Source organism: Erpetoichthys calabaricus, chromosome 6, assembly GCF_900747795.2.
Source record: "Erpetoichthys calabaricus chromosome 6, fErpCal1.3, whole genome shotgun sequence".
Lineage (NCBI taxonomy): Eukaryota > Metazoa > Chordata > Cladistia > Polypteriformes > Polypteridae > Erpetoichthys > Erpetoichthys calabaricus.
Window position 1 is genome coordinate 37,040,772 of NC_041399.2, and position 18,147 is coordinate 37,058,918.

The 18,147-nt window shown below is 40.3% G+C and overlaps 4 non-coding genes across 4 annotated transcripts; 3 read left to right on the plus strand and 1 right to left on the minus strand.

Moving 5' to 3' along the window:
• Positions 1–12,888: 12,888 nt before the first annotated feature.
• LOC114654005 (small nucleolar RNA U3) lies at positions 12,889–13,104 on the plus strand. The gene has a single exon (XR_003716652.1). It is a non-coding gene; the product is annotated as a small nucleolar RNA U3 (small nucleolar RNA).
• Positions 13,105–13,373: 269 nt separating this feature from the next.
• On the plus strand, positions 13,374–13,446 carry trnaa-agc (transfer RNA alanine (anticodon AGC)). Its single transcript has one exon. It is a non-coding gene; the product is annotated as a tRNA-Ala (tRNA).
• A 397-nt stretch (positions 13,447–13,843) lies between these two features.
• trnay-gua (transfer RNA tyrosine (anticodon GUA)) lies at positions 13,844–13,931 on the minus strand. The gene is given in 2 exon segments: positions 13,844–13,879; positions 13,895–13,931. It is a non-coding gene; the product is annotated as a tRNA-Tyr (tRNA).
• Positions 13,932–14,033: 102 nt separating this feature from the next.
• Positions 14,034–14,106, plus strand: trnaa-agc (transfer RNA alanine (anticodon AGC)). Its single transcript has one exon. It is a non-coding gene; the product is annotated as a tRNA-Ala (tRNA).
• Positions 14,107–18,147: the final 4,041 nt, after the last annotated feature.

Here is an 18,147-nt window from a genome sequence, read left to right on the forward strand (position 1 = left end):
GGGGGACCTTTAAAAAGATTTAAACTCTAAATAAAACAAAAGATTTTAAAATGCATAGGAATAATGTAGATACTGTATAATTTATCGATGAATAGGAAGCAATAAAGAAAAAAATGACAAGGGGAAATCTAGATTAAAGAAGTGCTGCACATTTAACTATACATTTTCACAAAAAAATATTTCATTGAAAAATGTGTCGCATAATCGCCATCTTCTATCGTAAGACAGAAAATTACTGTAAAAGTGTATTTGGACTGCAACATTTTCAGTTTATGCATTTTCAAACTGTATCACTTACATGTGGGGGAGGACAGTCAGTCAGTGATTGCCCAACCTGCTATATCCTAACACAGGGTTACGGGGGTCTGCTGGAGCCAATCCCTTCAAAACTCAACTTGATGTAAATTTTGGGGTGAACAGGTGAATACACTATAAAAATACATTACTGTACATTAACTGTACATCTTCACAGTCAAAAAATGCAATACAAGAAATGATTAAAACAATGATTTTAAATAGATAAGTGCAAATAAACTTGCATTTAAGCAGTGTTTTAACTGTCAGTATTAATTCATTGTTTCAATGTGCAGGACTATTTTTATGAATATTTGTATTGTGTCACAGGTGGCTGGGTGTGGTCGGCATTCAGCTACCTATAAAAGGGTCGGGTGAGGAGGTGGACGAGGTCGGAGAGGAGGCGGCGAGGGGAGGCCCAGAGTGTGAGAGAAAAGAGAGAGAGAGAGAGACGGCTGTTGAAGAAGAGACTGTGGGGGGTGTTTGGTGGCGGTGCACTTAAGGACTGTATATATTAGTGTAATAAACGTGTGGTGATGGCTGGAAACGTGTCCTCCTGTCTGTGTCCGGGCTGTACCCTTTCACAATTGCTATAAAGTGGCAATAGCATAGCAAAATAGATTTGCATAAAGTTAGTGTATTTGCAGCAGTACTGTAAATTGTTGCCAATGACCCACACAATTTTGCAGTGCAAAAAACAAAAACTTAAAAATGCTAAGACACACATTTTTTGTGTCCTGAAGGTTTTTTGTGGTTATGGAAGCTGATTTATAGTGTTTGTTTTAATAAACTGATGTACCCGTAGCACACCATACATCACAAATGCAACCTTTCCTTTTCCATCAGACAACACAAAATAATTCTATGAAACATTGATACTCTTTCAATGCATAACAATGAGGAGCAGGGCCTTCTTAGTGAAAATGGAGATACAATCTTCATGTTTGCATTTAGCAATGTTTTTTCCTTTGCTTCATTATGTGGTAGTGAAAGTTAAAAAAGCAATGGTGTTTTGTTTTGTGTAGGGATGCAGATATGCCATGATAAAATGATTTGATATGGAACGAAGAGAGGGAAATGGAGGTAGAGATATCAGAGACGTCCAGCTACAGATGGACTGTGTTTTTTTAAACATCTTTGTACAAGGCTTTGAATTCACCTGTTGCACAGAAATTCCAGTATTTTGTGACTCTGTGGTTCACATCAGTGATGAGGCCTCTGACAGTGCCGTTGAATTTGTTACCAAAGGCAGAGGAGAGATGAGGAGGCGATGAATATGCTACAAAATTGAATAAGAAGTACAGAGAATTTGCAGCTGTTGCTTTGTCCTACAAACAGAAGGATTTGTATAAAGCTGTTAGGCGTACAATGGAGGAGGATAAGAGTTTGAAAATAAAATTAGAAATGGGGATATTGGTACAGCCAAAACAGTGGAAAATGCTTTAAAGGTCTTAAACTGGATGATGGTGTGGGGAAGATTATGTATGAGGGAGAGGCTTTTTAGACAAGGTTTGTCACAGTCAGGGAAGTGTCAAAGGCCAAACTGTGCACGGGTGGAGGGGGTCAGGGCGTGTTTTGGGAGTGCAGGTGGGCATAAAGAGTGTGGAAAGATTATTGGAAAAGGTAGAAGATTCAGTTGATTTGTCTTATTCTTATGATTTAATGTTGAAAGGCGAAGGTCTACCTGGGAATAGTAGGGGCTCAACTGAAGCCTTTTTGATATGGATGATAATTAGTCTGGCAAAGAGGAGGACATGGGATGCCAGGTGTATAATGATAAAGCAAAATGTGACGAGAGATGTGCAGTGGGTACAAAAGAGTTTGGAAAAGGAGCTGGAAGGGAAAGTGAAGAGAGAAATGGAGAAGTGCGGGGTCGCAGCTGCTAAGGAGAGACAGGAGGGTTTGTGGGTATTAGGGAATGGGGAATAGTGTGTTTACTGAGAATGGTTCTTAAGTCAATGATAAATGTATGCAAAATGGACATTGGTCATGTATTTCAGCAAAAAGAATGTTCTGAGATTATGGGAATATGTTTGATTTTCAACAAAAATATTTTGTTATATTGAGTAATGAAAAAGGATACGCTATAATAGCAGTGGCAATTCTTTTGTGACTGATAATGTAAGTGGTACAAGTTTTGAACAAGAAAAAGTTGCTTGGTACTACGTATTTTGTGCATATTTACATGTAAAAAAAGGTTTGTATGTCTGAACGCCAAATAAATGGTCAGATGAACTATGAGTCATTTAATTGTTAGGTTACAGACTAGTGTACTTCAGATCATCTTTTAACTAAAATTGTATTAGTAAATTTACAACAATTTACTTGCTAGTACATTGAAGTACTAATACAGTTAACAGGCAACAATTCAGGAACAGCAGCCTACTACTACATCACATTCACCATATAGTATTGTATTTTTGTTTCAATATACAGTAATAGATAGATAGATAGATAGATAGATAGATAGATAGATAGATAGATACTTTATTAATTCCCAAGGGGAAATTCACATTATTATATTATATATTATCACATAATATGAAAGTACTGTGAAGGTAATTCAATTAGTAGTCAGTAATTTATGGTAGATTCACAGCCACGTGTTTCATGGTGCATGTTCATTGACCAAGCAAAAGGAAATCCCTGTCTGTGGAAAAGGTAATGCAAATGGTAAAAACAACCAGAAAAAAACAGTAACAGGTTTTTCTTTTCTGTGAGATAAAGAGAAGAAACATAATTGTAAAGATGACTGCCTTGCCTTTACTCATTTAATCGGTGGACTCCCTAAATCAGCCTATACAAGTGATTGCAGAAGAAACTGTGGTGAAATAGTGCTTTTTAAAAAGTCACAGATTTAAAAAGTGAATAAAACTTGTAATGGGGCTTACATTAGAGAAGACTCACACTGTTTAATGCGTGTATTTTATTTTACATATAAGCTGTAGCTTTTAACAAGAACTGCCAAGTGTAAGCAGGCGATTTAGCCCAACGATTACCTCATACTGTCAGGGACAGTTATGGGGGCGGGATGGAGATACAGGTGAATAAAGACAAGTATTCGAGGGGCTAATGAGAAAAGTAAAAGTTTCAGAACACAGTGTAGGTCAAGTATGAGATAACATTAGGTGAAAGATCTACTAGATCCGTTATGCATTTGAAACTGAAGGGGATAAAAAAGTTATTTTAACACTGCATTGAATTCTGGGGTGCAAACAGACATGATAATACAGAGAACTCTGGGAGAAATATGCAAATATGCAGCAAACGTTTGGAAGACGTGTTAACTTGTTACATTTAATCAGCTACGTTAGTCCATGTGTATATACCTGTCAAATAATATGAAATTGTTGCTTTTGGGGACGTTGTTGTTTAAGTTGTCCCTCATAAAGTAACTTCACGTTGGCAGAAAAGCAAGACCAAAAGTAATGTCACCATCGTCTGTTTCTTTGGCTAATCAGTCACTAAAACTACCATCAAGTCTCAGTGTTAAACGGAGCACCTACTGACGTTTCATGGATGTACAGTATAGTTAGCTTTGGTGTGCGAAGCACATAACACTTCTGAGATTTTTACAGGAGGGTGGCCATGGTAGAAGGTTTGGACTGTACACGACTAAAAACAATACACCGTATGCAGGGCCGGATTTTCCTATAGGCTAACTAGGCTTCAGCCTAGGGCCTCAAGATCAAGAGGGGCCTACATTCAAATTGTTAGCAAAATTTTATTATCTCTCATGTAATTTACAAACTTAAAAATGGAAGGTGAAAGGGCCTCATAAGTGAAATAGCCTAGGGCCTCTTTTCATATAAATCCGGCCCTGACCGTATGAATTCAGAATCCTGAACATTTACAGGAGAATGCTGGACTGTATTAGGGATTGTGAGTTTACGAAGAGTGAAAAAGAGGTGTGGAAGGATCTGGTGCACGAGATAAAGGACAGACAGAAACCCGTAGCAATCCAAGGGAAGTCCAAGAAAGAATCGAGAAAGGTTTGGGAGAAAATTTCCAACCTCCAAGTTAGCAGACTTAGCTTGGCTTGCTGCTTACGAGGTATTAGAGACAAATCTGGCTTTAAGCAAAAGGAAAACACTAAGAGATGCTAAATGCCCCAGAGAAGGATGTGTGAAGAACGAGTCGGTAGGTCACGTAATGTGGGAATTTTCCACGGCAGTGAAAGTATGGAAAAAGGTAAAGAAGGATTCGTTAATTAAAGCTAAATTAGATAAAGACATAGCGGGCTTCGGAAGATCCGGAAAAAGAAAGGTTGGGGAAAAACACTGGACCAGAATAAATATAATAAAAGGAGTCTTATGGAAAGCCAGATGTGAACTTACGAACAAGCAAAAAGTTTTTTTCCCCACACAAAATCATTCAGATGATTAAAGAGAATATATCGTTTTACGAAAAGGCCACTTGGAATGATAAGAGACCCCAAAGGTAAGATAAGCCTCAATAGTTGATTCCTTTTAACTTTTATTGCAAATTGTTGTTTTTTATGCAATCGGCATGCCGTGGTTTTAGCCCGAGGGACTGTACTCAGGGTAAGGAAAGGAAGCCGAGAGAGAAAAACTAATAAGATTTTATCTTCATAACTATTTTTTAATGAGACACGAAATAAAAGTACAAAAAAATTTGCAGGTGGCAACGCGTTTCAAATTAAACTGCTGTACATCCGCCATCGTGTATTTTGGAAAAAGGAATGGGTAGTGACCGAAAGAACGAGATCGCGAATACAAGCTGCTGAAATGAGTTTCCTCCGCAGGGTGTCTGGGCTCTCCCTTAAAGATAGGGTGAGAAGCTCAGTCATCCGGGAGGGGCTCAGAGTAGAGCCGCTGCTCCTCCGCATCGAGAGGAGTCAGATGAGGTTGCTCGGGCATCTGATCAGGATGCCTCCTGGACGCCTCCCTGGTGAGGTGTTCCGGGCACGTCCAACCGGGAGGAGGCCCCGGGGAAGACCCAGAACACGCTGGAGGGACTATGTCACTCGGCTGGCCTGGGAACGTCTTGGGATTCTCCCGGAAGAGCTAGAAGAAGTGGCCGGGGAGAGGGAAGTCTGGGCATCTCTGCTCAAGCTGCTGCCCCCGCGACCCGACCTCAGATAAGCGGAAGAGGATGGATGGATGGATGAAAGAAGATGAGATGCAGTTTACGGATGTACGTTTAAAAGGACGTGTGTAAATATCCTAGAAGTTGATTTTTAAAGGACAGGAAGCGGTGAGAGAAAACCGGGAAGACAAAATAAGAATAACAAAGTGCAGACTTGATGTATGCAAAGGAAGAACTTTGACTTTTAAGGGTGACGCCTTATTGTTGAAAACGGATTTTTTTTTTTAATAACAGATTTTTATTAGAGAATATTTATAGCCAAAACAAACAGCGAAGAGACATGCTGCCTCTCACTTTCTGGTTGGGGCAAGAAAGTCTGGTTCTGTTTTTGCAATATTAGCTTCTTTACACTGGCTGCCCGTCAGTTTTCGAATTGATTTTAAAATCTTGTTGCTAGTTTTTTAATCTTTACATGGGCTCGCTCCCGCCTATTTATCTGAATTATGTGCTTTGCACCAGCCATCTAGAGTGCTTAGATCTTCTGGTCAGTTGTCTCTTGTTGTCCCTCGTACCAAGTGTAAAACCAAGGGGGACAGACAGGGCTATTACAGCTGCTGCTCCTCGTCTGTGGAACTCTTTACCTCATCACATAAAGGAGTCGTCTACAATTGAAATGTTCAAAACAAGATTAAAGACTCGTTTCTATTCACTTGCATTCCGTGACCTTCAGTTATACTGATGGTTTCCTCATTATGATTATGCAATCTTACTTCTATTTATTTATGTTCATTTATTTTTTTTTCTATTTGTTATTTAAGTTAATTGTATGTTTTTTTCTTCTTTTATTGTAAAGCACTTTGGCCACAGCATTCCTATGTTGTTTTAAATGTGCTGTATAAATAAATTTACATTGATATAATTTAAACAGAAGTAGTATATACAGTATTAACTAAGTACATTAAAGTACAACAGTACAAAGTTTGAATACAAACGGTGAACTTTTTCTCAGTATATGTTATTGTTAATTACACCATTTTGTTATAGTCAAATACTGTTTTCCATTGTTCTTTAGCTGGTGCAAATGTATCTCTTTTGATGCCCTTGTTAAATTATTTAATTAACACAACCTTTACATGGTAAACTATCCCTCTTTCAGTTTTTACTGTTTCAAACTTTTATTAGTTTTTGTTGAGAATCCCATAAGGTGTGTTTTACCACACTGCACAAAAAGCTTTGTTTGTTAAAAACCCTAAACCCTTTGCTTTAAGAGCTGTTTCGCATGATCAACACGCACCACCTAGAAATCCCACCTCTGCCGACACCAACTCCTCGCTTCTTGTTTCTCTGCAAGATTCCCGATGGCACACAGTATTTCCATCCTTGAGCGACCATAGAGCTGCCAGGCAAGAGGAAAAGACGATGTGGTGAGAGAGGACATACGGGTGGTGGGTGTGACAGAGCAAGATGTAGAGGACACAAAGATATGGAACAAGATGATCCACTGTGGCAACCCCTAATAGGGGCAGCCGAAAGAAGAAGAAGAAGAGACCATGCCAGTACATTCTGTCCCTCAAAGAGAAATGGCGCCATAACTGTAATCAATTTAAATTCTAGAAAGAATGATCTAAACCTTTTGGTTGTATTTTTCCCCAGGATTCTGACCTGGGTAAACCAACACCGGGAGCCAGATACTCATCAGTTTGTCTCACGAGATCGTACAGTTTTGTCGAGGTCAGTGGAGATCAGGGCCAGATTTTCCTATAGGCTAACTAGATAGATAGATAGATAGATAGATAGATAGATAGATAGATAGATAGATAGATAGATAGATAGATACTTTAAGGCTTCAGCCTAGGCCCTCAAGATCAAGAGGGGCCTACATTCAAATTGTTAGCAAAATTTTATTATCTCTCATGTAATTTACAAACTTAAAAACGGAAGGTGAAAGGGCCTCATAAGTGGAATAGCCTAGGGCCTCTTTTCATATAAATCCGGCCATGGTGGAGATGTCTGTGTGATTCTGCAAGTTATATTTTCTTTTTATTAATGCTGCATATTTGTACCATTCTAGTTTAATATCTGGCTTTGTAGTCTTTATTTAACTTATGTCAGTAATTGAAGTGGAATTGATCAAAAGAAAAGAAGTGTTTCAAGGAACGAAATATGACACTGAAACGCGGGAAATTAGCGCTCGCTTAGTATGCGAGAGGTAGCGGGATCGATGTCCACATTCTCCTGCCACTTTCCTATTGCCACTTGCTCACTTGACTCGACTTACTCTGTAGAAAAAAAACAAAATCTTTAATAGATAGATAGATAGATAGATAGATAGATAGATAGATAGATAGATAGATAGATAGATAGATAGATAGATACTTTATTAATCCCAAGGGGAAATTCACATACTCCAGCAGCAGCATACTGATAAAGAACAATATTAAATTAAAGAGTGATAACAATGCCGATAACAATGCAGGTTTACAGACAGACAATAACTTTGTATAATTTTAACGTTTACCCCCCGGGTGGAATTGAAGAGTCGCATAGTGTGGAGGAGGAACGATCTCCTCAGTCTGTCAGTGGAGCAGGACATTGACAGCAGTCTGTCGCTGAAGCTGCTCCTCTGTCTGGAGATGACACTGTTTAGTGGATGCAGTGGATTCTCCATGATTGACAGGAGCCTGCTCGGTGCCCGTCGCTCCGCCACAGATGTCAAACTGTCCAGCTCCGTGCCTACAATAGAGCCTGCCTTCCTCACCAGTTTGTCCAGGCGTGAGGCGTCCTTCTTCTTTATGCTGCTTCCCCAACACACCACTGCATAGAAGAGGGCGCTCGCCACAACCGTCTGGTAGAACATCTGCAGCATCTTATTGCAGATGTTGAAGGACACCAACCTTCTAAGGAAGTATAGTCGGCTCTGTCCTTTCTTACACAGAGCATCAGTATTGGCAGTCCAGTCCAATTTATCATCCAGCTGCACTCCCAGGTATTTATATGTTTGCACCCTCTGCATAAAGTATAATATATAAATAATGCAATAATGTATGAGAGGCTACCTAGGAAGACATTAACAGACTAAGAAAGTCTGAAATTATACCCTGTGTTGCTTTATGCAGCTATATCCTTTTAAATTTATGACTTATTGGTATTTCACAAATCTGTTACCATATATTCATTGTCATTTACTGTGTTTGACCAATTTACCAAAGGTCTCAAATCAAAAGAAAACCAGAGAACTGTAAAATATTGACATTTATATTACAGCGGCAAGTTCAGATCTCTGCAAATGAGGCTAAGGAAAAAAACATCCAAATTTATCTGCATGTTAATTACACTTCATCCTCCTTCCTTTATCGAGAGTTCCATATAATACAGTATCTTCAAACACTTTCATACTTCCCGCCCCACATAAATTGAAAGAAACAATTGCTAATGGATCATCCCAGTCGCCTAGGCAGTCTGACCCACATGGAGGCAGGCAGGTGGAATATCAGCTTTAAGTATCAGTGCCTTCCCACAAAAGCTCAGAAATCTACTCTTCCACATGTTGAGTTTGCTTTTAATCTTATCTATCTTCAGTGCCCAGTTTTTTACCCATACTCATTCTGTAGATCTCAATTCCCAAAACTTTCATGTGGTCATAAATAGAATCATTCTGAAATTTCCATTTCCTACAAAACAATGTCTGTTTTCTTTATATTAATTTTGAGGCCTGTAGCCCCTTCAAATTCTTGAAAAATACTTGGACTGAGATATTTTTGCAGTGAGAAACCTAATTCACGTTGACCCTTCTTACTGCCGAAAGATACAAAGTTTTCACCCAACTTAGAAAAAATGACCTTAGCCCCATTTTTTAGGACTTTAAAAAGAAAACCATGATGTACTTTTATCAAAAGCTTTTTCTTGATCAAAATTTAGCAACACCAAGGGGATATTTCGATCTTCCACCCATCTGAACACATCTCGAATGAGAGGCAAGTTCTGCTGGGTTGATCTCCTATAGGCACTCCACAAGTTTGATCATTATGAATGATGTTACCATACCTTTTTCAACCTTGTCACCCAAACTTTGGCTATTCATATTACTAACTGAGAATGGTAAACCGGATGGCATGGACGCGCGCGTACAGCGCACGTCTCATATACTGCAAGCGAAGTCATATCCACCACGCACGAAGGAGTCACGGCCCAAAACGAAAGAGCTCAACTGACGTGAATGAAAAATGAAGCAACAACGCGCCCATAGCTAACGACTAACGACACAGCCACACCAAAAAGAGGATTCTGCGCTGCAGCCCACATTCAAATGGAAGAGGCTACGGAGGCCCCACAGGTCCACAAAGATGGTATGGAAGGCGCGGGAAAGTACGAAAGGCAAAGGTGCCTACACAGCATAGTGAAACCCGACATAGTACGGACAGCGCAGGCGTCACCGCCATATTGTGAGTGGCACTACTGCGGAGTGAAGGTGCAGGCATCACCGCCATATTGTAAGTAGCACTACTGCGGAGTGCAGTTAGGAATAAAGTGCTGCTTGGGATTGTACAAACCTCTGAACGCTTTACACCAAATTCAAACACAATACAGCTCAACGATACAAACACAAGCTCACCTGGATAAGATCAATGAACGCAGGTGCCTACAACATGCGTCTGAAACTGCAGAAGCAAAGCAGGCACGGGTTCAAAACGAACGAGCTCGACTGACGGATATACAAACACGAGCCTGCCTGGATAAAATCAATGAACGCAGGCGCCCACAACACGCGTCTGAAATGCTGTGGGCAAAGCGGGCACGGCTCCAAATCGAACGAGCTCGACTAATGTATTTCAGGATACCCAACGCTGGGGGTAGGCGAGCGAAGCGAGCAGGGGGCGGAGCCCCCTTGTGTGCTTATAATCCACACAGTGTAATGTGACTCGCCGCCAATTTCAGCTTTGTTCTACACATAGAGGGATTTGTATTAAGCTGTTAGGAGCTTTATGTATAGGAGGAGGGTCAGTGTTTGAAAATAAAATTTGAAGTGCGGATTCTTACAGTGGTATTGCCAAAAGGGTTGGAAAATGCATTAAAGAACATAAACAGGTTGATGTTGTGTGTGAGGATGAGGCTGTTTAGAGAAGGTTTATCACGGACAAGTAAGTGTCTGGGCCAACTTATGCCCAGGTAGTGACAGTCAGAAACATGTTTTGGGAGCTCAGCTGGATTATTGCAAAAAGGTAAGTTGATTTGTCTTATGACTTAATTTTCAGAGATGAGGGTGTACCCGGGAATGGTAGGAGCTTGAAGGAAGCCTTTTTGAAATAGATGATAATTGTCTGGCAAAAAAAAAAAAGGATATGGAATGCCGGGTGTATTCTGATAAAGTGAAATGTGGGTACGAAAGAGTTTTGGAAAAGGACCTGGAAGGGAAAGGGAAGAGAGATACAGGGATGTGAGGATTTGCAGCTGCTAAGGAGAGATGGAATGGTTTGTGGGTATTAGGGAATGGGGAATAGAGCATTTACTGGGAAGTGTAAATGGACGTTGGTCCAATATTTTGAAAAGAGGACGATTTGACCTATAAAAATAGAAGAGGAATATGAATGTTTTTCTACGGTAATATTTTTGTTAGACTGTGTAATGGAAAATGATATGCTATAACAGCAATGGAGATTTGTTTGTGAGTGAAAATGTCATTGGTGTGAGAGAGGAACAAGATAATGTTGCTTTTTCTTTTGTATATTTCTATAATAGCAGTGGTAATTCTTTTGTGAGTGGGCGGGAGATTTGAATAAGAAAATGTTGCCTTGTATTTTGCATTTTGTACTGTTTAAATAAAATTTACACTTATAATAAAACTTTTTTCCTAAAGATATGTTTTCTTAAGTGTTTGGTCTCCTGTTCCGCCAGTTAGCAGAACTGTTTTTCTTTCTTAGCGAGTGACTGATGCTTTTATCAAAGAAATGTCTGCTGCTGTTGATACCCGTTCCAATTTTTATGAAAATCAGAAGGAAAGAACACAGGCAAAAATTCTGAGTAGTTATTTTTTAACATGTTACAGTTAATGGAGGATAACTTTTCTCATCTGTTCTAAATAAAGCTGATATATACGTACGAGCATAGAATAAGCAGGAGCTGTAACAGAAGTGCCTAACAAACCTAAACCTCTTTAATAAATAAATGTAACTGGTCAGTTCAGCACACTGTGTAACAGAACGCGGACAGGAGCTCATGCTTCAAGAAACACCTCCCGTGAGCCAAACTTGGCGTGACTGCTCAAAAGTGACAACGCCATTGCTGGGATAAATGCCAACATTAGTAAAATCTGAATTAAAATAATTGTATGTAAATTTCATATAAAACAGAAATAACCAAAAGATAAATGTGAAAAAAGCCATGTGACGTCAACACCTGTAAAAGTCAATCCGCCACGTGCCCAAGGGTCCGTGAAGGGTCCCAATGAGTGCTGTTATGTCCTGGCCACCCTCGAATCCCCCAAGGGCGTTCACTGGAGCTGACGAGGAGACTGACTGGCACCTGCGCAGGCAGGTAGGTATGGAGAGATATACTGTAGTTGTGTAGGCTAGCAAATGAAGTGGACATCTGTCAGTCTACATCATCATGTATTAAAGAAGGGCCCGAGCTGTTGTAAGAAAAAATAAAAAAGATTATCATTACGGAATTGCGTAATTAAAAATCAATGATATACGTGATTGTAATTACTAAGTTTTTTTTCAGGCATTAAAATCTGCTCAAAAACAGCAATGCAGAAAGCGACTTCCCCGGTATGTGTATTGGTCTATGAAAAAATAAAAGTGCTAAAGGGGGGAAAGGGAGAGAATATGAAATCCATGCTTTATGCTGTCTTTTAATTAATTATATGGAAATTAAAAACGAACTTACGAGAGAAGCAGGTGAAGCGCAGAGCAGAGTGTTCTGACGTTAAAGGAAACGACCAAGTCGTGACGTCCCTTTAGCGTGTGTGTTAACTGGACACACTGCACGGCGTTGTAAACTAGCTTTTACAATGTCCGAAGGCCGCAAGCACACCCTCAAACGGCTTATCTGTCTGAAGATGAAAAACAAGCAAGCCACGCGCACCCCACTGTGGCCGACAGACGGGCAGGTGACGCTTACGTGGTGGTTACCGCGCGGGTTGTAGCAATCGATGCGACAGACAAGAAGGATATCGTCACGCATGAAAAGCAAACGCAATCGGTCAGCCTCGTGGTTACACATAGTGGACTACTCTTGCTTTGTATCACCAGCTGCTGTTGCCCGGCTCAGTTTCACAACGAAAGGGGAAATGAGAATGACGATTTGGTCACCTGGAGACATTATGCATTCTCAGAGGAATCTGGGTAATTAATCAGATTTGGTACTCTTCGTGAGAAATGCATTGAAAACAAATAACAAATTAAAAAATAATGAAACTGTTTTAATAAGTCATTTATTGTGTTCACAAAAGTCAAAAATAGCTATTACTGAGTGCGGGGAAATAGGTACCACAATCTAGAGAAGACGGCAGAAGAGTGGGTCCGTTCTCAGGGTGTGTTTACGTTTAAGACTATACTTTTAGGGATCATTTCTATAGTTTGTAACTAGGGAAATGTGTTTCTGAAGTGTTCGGTCTCGCCAACCACGATGAGGAGTGGTAGTGTTTTCTTTTGAGCGTGAAGTGGATGGTGAATACTCTTTCATTAGAGTGGTTCGCTATTTTTGATGACCGTTCCGCTACTTTTCGGAGTAGATGGAGGAAGAAAACACTTGCTGAGTGGTTGTGTTTCTCGGTTATTAAAAATAGATCTAGTTTGAAAATTGTAGTATTACGTGCATGTTTCTTAATAGATTTGATTTTTAGGTTTTTAATTTTTTTACAGATTTGATTTTTATATAATTTTTTAAGTAATTGTATCGAAGTAAGTGTTTCGACGTTTGAAATATAACATTATGGAGAAGTCAGATTATAGCTGAAAGGGAATACATCCAAAATAGACGAATAAGAACGCACATTGTGAAATAATACACTAATTTACTAAGCTTGTAAAGGGGAATTAGCTCAAATGGTAGAGCGCTCGCTTAGCATGCGAGAGGTAGCGGGATCGATGCCCGCATTCTCCAGCTGTCTTCCTATTGTCACTTGCTCACTGGACAAGTCTGAGCAGCAGAACCCGGGCTGTTGCAGGGCAACGCGTGTCATTTTATCACTGCAAACACTTGCAATCCCAATACTGTACTGCTGTGTAGAAACAAATGAGCATCACACAGTGAGAAAAAAAACATCTTAACCGTCAATCGCGGGTCACGGATTTTCTTTATTTAAGTATATTCTTGTAATCAAAAATGGTTACTCGCAGGCCAAGGCATTCCTATCTGTAAGAGAAAAAAATGGCGGATTTGTGCGGTGTTTATTTGCTCAATGACCCGGTTTGCGTGTGAAACGCATACATACATAAACTCGTGTGTAATACTTAACCCACACAAAGGCACATTTACAGAAACCAATAAAAGACCGCCTTCCTTCGAGCCGGATTCGAACCAGCGACCTAAGGATGTCTAAGCTAGACCACTACAGTCCTCCGCTCTACCAACTGAGCTATCGAAGGTCGACAGGATAGAAGCTTAAGGTTTCCTGTTTTATTATAAAAAAAGGTACTCGGTGTTTTCTGACGTATTCGGAGTTTCCCCTTTGGCTTTATGTCCTTAATGGGGAATTAGCTCAAATGGTAGAGCGCTCGCTTAGCATGCGAGAGGTAGCGGGATCGATGCCCGCATTCTCCACAATGCTTTTTCTTCTCACGATTCTTCAATTGTTGCACTACCAGCAGGGTGCGTGTTCAGGATACGCCTGCCAGTGTTTTCATTACCCGGAAATTTAATTTTATTTTAAGCACACAGCCCTCAGCATCCCTTTACCCAAAACGATTCAAACAACTCAGCCCGTCATCATTTACAATGATCGAGTCAATTCACAAGTTGTTAATCTTCTAATACGCGAAACTATACTTTCAAATACTAAAGACGTTACTAAACTTGAATTCTCTGCAAACGGGGAAATATTGTAACGGTAGTCGCTGTTTGGAAAAACTGACATTTTAAGCTGCGGTGCTGGAAGACAACCACGCGGACTGGGTCCACCGCTCCACAGTGTCAAGTAAATGTGACCGGCTGCCAGGATCCCGAGCAGCCATGAGCCAGCATAATTCTTGGTAGCGAAAACCAATCAGATCGCTTTCTGCTATGAAGATTCTACCAACAATTGAAAGATCGGGCCAATCGCAGCCCGTATCGGCTAACAAGAATTGACCATTCACAACCCGGTTCGGCTACCAAGAATTGGCCAATGACAGCTCGGTCGGCTGCCAAGAATTAGCGAATCACGGCTCGTGTTGGCTACCAAAACTCGAATGGGCGGACCAATTACTTGCCAGTTAATGTATTCTACAAAAGCTTGTTCGAGTCGGCACACAGACGCTTTGCGATTTGCGTTTCATTTTGAACTTTCTAAAAATGTTAATCACGAGTGTCGGTTTGTGCAGATATTGTATATTTACATTCACGTACACATTTTTTGAATGATTTTTTAAACATTCTTGGTGCAGTTTATTACATTTATTAAATATGTGTGCAAAACGTGTAAAGACATGTAATAATGTATAAATATAATAAACATTGAATTGTATAATCATAGTTTCATTTTTTATACTTAATAATTTAACAAATCGTTCATATCAATGGTAATACAGAATAATAATTATAGTTATACTCTATATTAACATTGATGTTATAAAATATGCTTATAAAATAGACCTACACCTTTAATACTTACACGATTCTAATATATATATATATATAAATTAGGTAAGTGGTGTGTATGCAGTTTACTAGAACACATACAGTTATTTTGCGCTAAGTATATAAACATTTCCCTTTGCAATATTTCCAAATATTTATTTCTACCTACTGTCAGCATCAACTAGAATATATTACTTCCCAAATTTTATAAATACATACAAACACAAGGCTGTTATTTATTCATTCTTTTTGTGCTTTCATTTTTATTGTACCACTCTTGATTATCTGTGCGGCCGTCTGAGACCATGGTAAAGGTGCTATATAAGTAAGTGAAATGCGTTATTATTTGTTAGAACTAGGATCCATATTACTAACCGAGAATGCTAAACCGGATGATGGACGCAGGCACATCCGGCAATGGGCCGTAGCTGCAAAAAGACGTACTGCGCAGGCGCAAAAAGAGTCCGCGAGAGTCGGCTGAGGAGCCGAGAAAGGCGGACAAAAGAGGGCGAGAGAGGCGGAGAAAGGCGGACAAAAGAGGGCGACAAAGGCGGATGAGGGGCCGCGAAAGGCGGACAAGACCACAGACAAAAGGAGTGAGCACATACAAAAAGGAGTCACAGAAATGAGGCGCAACAAGCACCGAAAAAAGGAAAAGGCACATAAAAAAGTAGTCAAACGCGGGCAAAGCACGAAACACATTGCACACGAAACTAAACACACCAAAAAAAAAGAACAGACGAGCGCACAACAGCAAGGCACGACCACACACCCCCCCCCCCACCCTACAGGCACGGGACGGGACGGGACACACACCAAGAGGGGGATTCAAACAAGACACAGGAACACAAAAAGAAAGAAGACGCTCGCGCAACAACAATCCCCCCCACACATCCATAAGAAGTGACACCCAAAGCCACATATTCTAAAGTGAACGTCGACACCTTCACACTAGGCAGCATAGGTGTCAGCATAGGTGGATGTCCTTTCAATAAAGCACTATTAACTGTTCAACTGCAGAAAAGGTTACATATTAACAGTGAGTGCGATCCTCCTTATTACTTATCCATATTTCGCATGCTGAGAAAGAAACAAGTCATGAATACACGGTCACGGGTACAAAACGATTCGGAAAGGATAACGGGAACAAACACACGAACACGAAAGAAACAAGAAAATAGACGGCGGCGCATAAAACGCGCTTCTGAAACACCGGGAGAAAAAATGTCTCGGATCAAAAAACGCAAAGCACAAGTGACACCGTTACAGAGACGTGCCCAAATGCACAGACACAATCAACGTAGACGCATTCAGCGCGCGTGTCAAAGTGCGGCATCGAAAGAAGCACGATTTCAAACCGAAAGAGCTCGCGTATCAGACATACAAAAAAGGGAGCGAAGAGACAGAATAAATGAACGGAGACGTGAACAACGCGCAAATGAACTGACAGAAAAAAAAAAAGCAGGACGCAAAAAGCACCAAGCTCAAATGACCGATGATTATCGCATCTGCTACAACCGGAGTGGCAGCAAATCTATAATAATAAAAGGCAAAGTCCTCACTGACTGACTGACTCACTCACTCACTGACTGACTCATCACTAATTCTCCAACTTCCCGTGTAGGTGGAAGGCTGAAATTTGGCAGGCTCATTCCTTACAGCTTACTTGCAAAAGTTAGGCAGGTTTCATTTCGAAATTCAAAGCGTAATGGTCATAACTGGAACATATTTTTTGTCCATACACTGTAATGGAGGAGGCGGAGTCACGTATCGCGTCATCACGCCTCCTACGTAATCACGTGAACTAAAAACAAGGAAGAGATTTACAGCACGAGTCACACGCGGGAACGAAGGTAAATGACGTTAATTTTTGACTGTCTTTTAATACTGTGTGAGCATACATATTAACACATGTGCAATTAAACGTGTGCATTTACGGGGTGATTTGTCAGGCTTAAAAGCTCACCTTTTATCAAACGCGGGAACAAAGGTAACTGACGTTGTTCACTGTCTTTTAATACTGTGTAACCATACATATTAACACATGTCCAATTAAACGTGTGCATTTACGAGGTGATTTCTCAGGCTTAAAAGCTCGCCTTTTACTAAAAAGGTAAATGCAAAACTATTTTAAATCAGTTTATTGAAATGCTCCCGTTAAGGATTGCAATAACATATTCACGAGATAAAAGAACGAAGTAGGGGGAAATGGAGGAACAGCCGCAAACAGCGAAGAGCAAAAAATTAATTAAACAATTGAGAACGGAGCGAGTTAAGCATACAAGCATGTTCATAAGGGAAACAAAGCACGGTGTAAAACGTAAGTTTAAATTAAGTTTATAGCAACGCTCCCGCTGCGGATTGCAATAACATATTAAAACATCCGGCGCCGCTGTGAGTGGCAGCCTTTTCAGCAGCTCCGTGTATGACTGTATATGTATGTGTACTTTTCTACTTTTATTTTTCTATTTTTATTTATTGATCACTCCTATTACTTTATTTTATGTGGATTCGTTCCCTGGACACACTTACTTTTACAATGTGGGTATGGATTTTTACACGCCGAGACTGGCATATTCAAGTACTCAACTTCGAGCGCTGAGAACAAATGCCAGTGCCGGTGTGGTTCCATATTTACCTGACGAGGTAAGAAGGCGGTATCGTGGCAGCAGAGCCGGCACTAAGCTAAAAATGAAGCGGCTTGCGAGAAAGTGGCGTTTCAAGCCTTCGGTGTATTTTTTTTCTTTTATATGTTGTGAATTTCCCATTGGGATTAATAAAGTATCTATCTATCTATCTATCTATCTATCTATCTATCTATCTATCTATCTCTATTCGCGAGATAAAAGTTTAATGAGAAGACACGACGTATAAACGAACCACACGCCGTGGCGCAACGTTAGGGGCAACAGTTTCAACCATTCTATGATCTGCTTCTCGCAACTGAAAGACGGCACATGGCGGATGTTAGCCGACTTGCTGACCGCAACGTTAGGGGCTTCAAGTATGGCGCTGACGCCACATCTC